Source organism: Medicago truncatula, chromosome 1, assembly GCF_003473485.1.
Source record: "Medicago truncatula cultivar Jemalong A17 chromosome 1, MtrunA17r5.0-ANR, whole genome shotgun sequence".
NCBI lineage: Eukaryota > Viridiplantae > Streptophyta > Magnoliopsida > Fabales > Fabaceae > Medicago > Medicago truncatula.
In genome coordinates this window covers 16,768,618-16,776,373 of record NC_053042.1, presented here as the reverse complement: position 1 = coordinate 16,776,373, position 7,756 = coordinate 16,768,618, and positions in this window count along the sequence as shown.

The window sequence follows — 7,756 nt, the reverse complement described above, 5'->3', positions numbered from 1 at the left end:
GGTAACTTGCAGGTATTAAAGTTTAGTAGGAGTGGTGGCTCAAGTGTCTTAGGGCTCTGATACGTAACGGGATGGAAAATTGTTGCTAAGTTTATCATTCCTTTATGTATCAATTTTGGAACATGTTGTTGAAGCTTTTATTGTCGTTAAATTAATTCCGCTGCAAAGTTTTAATTATTACGTTGTTGAAATTTGAAGGATAATTATCTAATTATTCCATTTGTGATTTTTAAGAAAAGAAGTGTAACATTCCGTTTAAGGTGTTTTACTCTGATTAATTTATGAAATTTTTATGTTGGGAAAACGGGGTGTTACATTGATGACTCCGTTAGATGTGCTAGAGTGGAAATGGGATAGTATATCCATGGATTTTGTGACGAGGTTGTCGAATACTCCTAAAGGGAATGACGCTTTTTGGGTGATTGTTTATAGATTGACGAAGTCGGCTCATTTCATTCCGATTAATATCAGTTTTCCTATAGCTCAGTTGGCAGAGATTTATATTCGTGATATTGTGAAGCTACATGGTGTTCCTTCGAGCATTGTATCAGATAGAGATCCGAGATTTACTTCTAGATTTTGGAAGGGTTTGCAAGAGGCTTTAGGCTATAAGTTGAGGTTGAGTTCGGCGTATCATCCGCAGACAGATGGTCAGTCGGAGAGAACGATTCAGTCGTTGGAAGACTTGTTGAGAGTTTGTGTACTTGAGCAAGGAGGAACGTGGGATAGTCATCTTCCATTGATAGAGTTCACGTATAATAACAGTTATCATTCTAGTATTGGAATGACACTTTTTGAGGCTTTGTATGGTAGGAGGTGCAGAACTTCGTTGTGTTGGTTTGAGTGAGGTGAGAATGTGGTTTTAGGACCAGAGATTGTTCAACAAACTATTGAAAAGGTAAAGATGATTCAAGAAAAGATGAAAGCGTCGTAGAGTCGACAAAAGGGTTATCATGATAAGCGTAGGAAAGACCTTGAATTCCAAGAAGGAGATCATGTATTTTTGAGAGTCACTCCTGTGACAAGTGTTGGACGTGCATTGAAGTCAAAGAAGTTGACTTCGAGGTTTATTGGTCTATATCAGATATCAGAAAGAGTTGGAACGGTGGCGTACCGTGTTGGTTTACCACCGCATCTTTCGAATTTGCATGATGTGTTTCATGTGTCGCAACTTCGGAAGTATGTTCCGGATCCATCTGTAACACCCCGTTTTCCCAACATAAAAATTTCATAACAATTATCAGAGTATTCAACACATAAACGGAATGCTACACTTCTTAAAAATTATAAATGAGATAAATAACAATTTATCCTTCAACATAATTATTCAACATATTAATTCAAAACTTCGCAGTGGATTTAATTCAACATCATAAATAGTCTTGGCACGAAGGCCTCATCAAAACATCTCATAAAGTCAAATCGACAACTTATTCATGAAAATTCATAATCAAATACGTAAGGAATAGAAAAGCATGCAACAAAAGTTCTCATTCTGTTACGTATCAGAGCACCTAAAGACACAGTGAGGGATAGCTACTCACGACAGCAATCAACAGCAACCTACTCTCGATCACCTGCAAGTTACTCAAGAGCAACATTTCCAAGCAGAAGGGGTGAGATTTCACAAAACAATAGTATTAAGCATATAATTCAACAATTATATTTAAAAACATGAAAGAATCATAATATCATCATAGATAATTATATATCCATATAACACTTCATTAGCAGCTCATATATATAGAATCACAACTTAACATCTTGACAAATTAACAACTTTGACTCGACAATGCGACTTCGACTTGACTATGCAACTTAAACCTCTTATATGCATGTGGTACCAATCCAGGGCATCAAGCCCTTAATGTATTACGTATAAATATACTTCAAGGGCATCAAGCCCTCAACTTAGTTGAGCTAAAGCTCCAGGGCATCAAGCCCCCAACGTGGTGAGCAAAGGCTCCAGGGCATCAAGCCCCCAACAATGAATGAGTATGCATGGACTCAACAACTTAGCATCTTAGAACATCGACCTCTTATATAAATCCAATAATTTGGAACATCATCATTCATCTTAGACCGACTCATGCAGCTTAGTTAATAAACAAACAGCAACATAGGCAGCATATAAAACAATTCATGATATAACAATATCAATGCAAATCAACAACATCTCAACATCGTTTATAATTCATGTAATGCATATACATTTATATCACATTATTAACAACATCAAATCATATAATTCAGGCTTACTGAAACAACAACAGTAAGATAAACAACTTAATTTCTTACCCCTATGATCAACTCACATCAACTCGTGCGACAAAGGTCACATTTAACCTAACAAGGTGTTCTGTCTCACAAGGGCTCGCGAGGCGAGAGCCTTTACTCGCTATGGCGAGTTCAGGAAAAAAGCAATCGCCTTGGCGAGTAAGCTGCTCGCCTTGGCGAACAAGAAACTGGGTGCTCTCGGGAATTTGACATTTTTCACCCAAAAATCCATCTTTAAACTTTTCCAGGTTCATTCTCAATCTAAAAACTTGCCTAATCATTATTATACATATTCAGGCACTCAAAATCATCTAAAGCTCGACTAAAGGATCAAATTTACAAAATCATGTTGACTCACTGGCCACACTCGCTATGGCGAGTGAACTGCTCGCTATGGCGAGCTGCTGGGTGCAACTTGCGAGGCGAAGGAAAGTTGCTCGCGAGGCGAGCGATGAAGATCATCACTCGCTATGGCGAGGATCATCACTCGGGAGGCGAGCGATGAATGTTGGCTCGGGCAGAAGTGCAGTTTTCACGAAAATCCACCTAAAGGCATGGTTCTAAGCTTAACATTGATTCCAGATATCAACCTGGATTATCTAAGGTCTGTAAACAGTTTCTACATCAATCTAACAACTTTTCACCGATTAATCATCAATCTCAACAAGTCTTCCAACGACTGAATCATTCTCTCCGACGACTGAATCATTCTCTCCGACTGACCATTCTAAGTTCTACGAAAAATAAATGACAAGAAAATAAATTATTTACATTAAAACCTAGTTTACATTCTAATATTCTTTCTATAAAAAAATAAAAAAAATAAATGGCTTAACAAAATAATAAATCTAATCCTAAAATATGCATGAGGAAATATAAAATAATTACAATGCTAAAAGATAAAAATAAAATGTATGCAAGACTTGAAAGAAATAAAAAAGGTTCAATCACAAGGTGGGAGGTGTAGCAGTAAACAGGGAACTGGGCTTAAGGAAAAGAGAGGCGCGTATTGGGCTTTAGAGGAGAGCCGGTTTTGGTCCGGTTCGGTACAATGTTTGAACCGGTTCAGCCTAAGTATATAAAGGCTGTGGCTGGTTTTTCTTCAATTTTTTACATCCCTTTCTCTCTCTCTCTCTCCTTTTCTCATCTCATCTCGCAAACTCTCTCTTCTCTCTCCTATCTTCTTCATCTTCTCCGATTGGAGAGATGGTGGCCGGAGGTGGCTCCGACGCAGTGGCCGGCGAGCCATCGCGGCGGCGCACCGGAGCTAAAAAAGCTCTCTTCCTTATTTTCTTTTTTTTTTTGCGCTTTCTCTCGACTCCCTCCCCTCTATACCGTCTGTGTGTGTGTGTGTCCGGTTTGTTGACTGTTACAGTTTTGGGTCGCGGTGGTTGTTTTGATGAATTGTTATGCTAAGGGTTTGTGAAGTGCGGACTGTTGATGTTGAGCGTGTAACCATATGTTGTTGAAAAATTGAGTTAAGTTTTTGGTGTTGTGTGAATAGGTTTTTGATGTGTGAATGAATTGGTTTGGACGATTGAGTTGCTGTGGTTGATTGTGATATGTGACTTTCTGATGTGTGGGTGTGTATGAGTACTATAGTGAGCCTTTTGTGGATCGGCTGTGTTATTGATTTTGCAGGTTATGGGTGAATGTTCTGGGTGAAACTGTTATATGATGCAGGTTTTGTGATGAATTTCGCCCCCTTAATGTGTGTTTTGCAGGTTCTATTTATAGCATCAGGACTTAGGTTAGGGTTTGTTGAAGAAGAGCAGAAAATTGCATTTTTGGGCTGAATGAAGCAAGCGCTTGACAGGCTGTTTGGATTGGATGAGGACCTTTTGGATTTTGTTGGACAAAAATAATATAATTAAAGTAAAATAAAAAAAAGGAGATAAAGATTAAAAAGAGGTGATTCAAATAAAGACTAAATAAAAAAGTAAAAATTAAAATTAATTAAAATTAAAAGAAATAAAAGATGGAACTAAAAATAAAAAAATAAAGAGAGAAGAGGGCCCGACTCAGAACAAAAAATGAGGTATTTTAAAATACCTTTTTGCCGAAATTTTCAATGAAAAGTCTGAGACTGATCAAGGTTAAACGACACGTGTCAGTGGTCCTTAGGTCAAAAATTAGGGTATGACAATGGTGTTAGGGCAGTACCTTTGACAATGCATCAAAGTCTCTCTATATGAAGAGTAGATGGTTTGTTAGAAAACATCGAAGCTAACTAGAGTTATTTCTTGGCTGAAGTAAATAACATTACCAAGAAAAACTTCGATAAACAATTGGCGAGCATTCTGCCATGCATATCTCTTGGCCTTGGATATGAGGTCCAAGATAACAAAATGTTCTTCATGAAACTCCACCCAAATGCTGGCTTTATTTGGGAATGCGAAATTATTGATCAAGACTAAGCAAAATCAAACATGTTAAGAGATAATCATATGAAAGTACCACATAGGAAGATAAGCAAATAATATTAAGGTAAATGTGTACCCATTTTGGGAAATCAATTTATCATATACGCAATCATATACATTTTTGTGAAAATCATTTTAGCATAGACAGTACACATACACAAAAAAAAAATACATTTTGTGAAAACTATTTTAGCATAAGCAGTCCATAAACAAATAATCACATGAACATAACTCGTAGGAGCTTATATGCAAATACATATAAACATAATTCATATACATATATAAGCAAATACATATGACCAAAACTCATAGGCATAAATAAGAAAATACCTATGAATAGAACTCATAACATAGGCAATACATTATAAAACGTATAGTTACCTCCAACTCTGGAATTCAATAAGTGACAATTGTCTTTCTAATAAAAGTTCTTTTCTTTTCCTTTACTTTCTTGTTATTTACTTTTATGATTTTCTCCTTCTTCTCCATGTCTACGATGAACATGAGTGAGTAGACTTCTCTTGTCTTGGGATTGTTAGATAAGTCTAATGACATAATCCTAATCAAACCAAGCTATTAACCCTAATCTTATGTAACCCTAATCTCTAATCTAAATTCACCGTTTTAACATGAATTAACGATTATCAAACCGTGGAAACGAAAGTGGAGTTTTGATATTCGAACAAGTGAATTTAGACAAGGGTTGTAAAGGCAGCGAAATAGTCTTTGCAATCTTTGAGACATATAAGTTTCGATCTTCAAGGGAACTGATAGTAATCAAGTCAGCGAAATAGACTTGGTTGCTAAAAGAACCAAAATCTAATAGTAATCAAGTCAGCGACATAGGCTTGGTTGCTAGAGAAACAAAAGAGAAACTGTCTTTAGAAGTTAGGTCTAACATAAGGTTCTAGGTTTAATAGTTTGGTTTAAGAAGGACTTATCGTTAAGATGAACCAACGATCCCAAGGCTCTTTTTATTATATTATCTTTCAACTATTTGAAAACCCCAACTTTGCATCTTGATTCTCTTATAATAATTGATTAAAGTTAATTGAATTAACCAACTCCCTGTCGGAACGATACTCTTATTTTACTACTTCGATAGAACCGTACACTTGCGGTTTTATCCCATCAATCTAGTCCCCCCAAAATTTGTAATTCTCATTTTCATTTTATTTATTAATAATAATTTTAGGGTGCTGAAAATTATATATATTATAATCATGGAAAGCGAACATAATTTAGATGTCATGTTTGTCATTTGCACTTTGTTTTCACTTTAAAAAATGTTTTGCCTATCTGTAAATCTCCTTGATAAGACAAATATTAAAAAATAACAATACAAGTACATAATTATTAGTCACTTTAATTAATAATACCAATATATGATTAATATTATTCATTATTTATCCGTTGGTAAAAAAAATTATTATTATTTTTAAAGGAAAGGATTACTGTAACGCCCTGTTTTTTTAGCACTAAAAATAGTATATGTTTTTTCTTTTTAAACGAAAGAAAACTGTTAAACTTTTTTAAACACAAGTCATAGACTCTATATGACAAGTGAATAATTTACAAGCTACAAGTACATCTCTACGCAGAGGGAGAATTTCCTTTCCAAGACTTTGAACTAAAATTAAAAGGAATGCTAGAGGCTTTCCTCCTATCGACTGTGTGATGTGATAACTATCTATCGTAACAAATTATTAAAATTATCCATACTAAGCATATGTATTTTATTACAAATAATAACATGAGAAAAAGAATACACCTAGTAGATATAATGGACACGGAAGTTGAAGTAGAAAAAATAGCATGATAATTATAAATAATAATTGAGAAATTGCTTTTCTCCCATTAAAAAAGGGTTCACTCTCAACCGAATCTTCCAAAATATCCCATGTGACTTAAGTCACGCGTGTGTTATACGCAGCGTGACTTAACACGCGTGTGTTATACCCAGCGTGACTTAAGTCACGTTGGAATACAACCTACGTGACTTCACGCTAAAAAAAAACTTATGTGAGTTAACTCACGTTGGTTAATGATGGCAGCTCATCTTACGTTATTTTTAGCATGTTTTCCAGTCATTTTCAGTAGTTTTTACCAACAAAATAGAGGAGTATTAGATCAATTGCCTATGATTTCGGAACATTTGTATTCTTTTCTTTATTTGTGTCTATAATTCTATTCTTCCCGAAACATGTCATTTTTAGGGTGTTTTTGATGTAATTCACGAATAAATCAAGTAAATCAGGCAAAGCAAGACATCCAAAGATTTATGTGGTCATAGGGAAGATTAAGAATGAAGATTCTATAGGCCTTAGAAGACTTTACAGAGGGAGAAATTCTTTTCCCAAGTTCCAATACATCTTACAATGAAGCAAACACATTAAAAGGCGAGGAAAACAGGCATTTCAGAACTTGAACGCACTCAAAAGCGCCCAGGCGCACTAGAAGGGGCGTTGGGCACCCAGAGTTAGTGCATAGGGGTTCTAGGCACATACCAGGGGCACTAGGTGCCTAGACTAGGCAGGCACATGTGCCTAGCGTGTAACGCCCTCTTTGAATTATTTGATTTATTTAATTATTTAATTGAGTCTAAAATTTATTAAGAAGACTTTAAAATATATTTATTTGATTATGTGATTTATTAAGTGGCTTATGTTGTTATTTAATAGAATAAGATTTGAAAATAGAAATAAGATTGAGTTGAGTGTTTGTTATGAGATTTTAGAGAGTTTTGGGGGAGAAAGAGAAATAAGATAAAATAGAAAAAGGGTTATAAATATGAGAAACCTAGTTTAGAAAAAACATAACGTACGATCAATTTTGGAGAAAAGGAGAAAAAGCCAAGAGAAGGGAGAAAGACCTAGAAAGCGGCGATTTTTGAGTTATAAGGTAAGGGTGGGACTAACATTCAATAATCTTAAGTCATTGATTCTGAAAATTGGATTTAACATGTTGTAGGTTTTAGTTTTTGAGAATTTGGAAATAAGGGTTAAAAGTGATTATTTGATGATTTTCTAAAATAATGTTTTTGGGTCAAGTTTTAT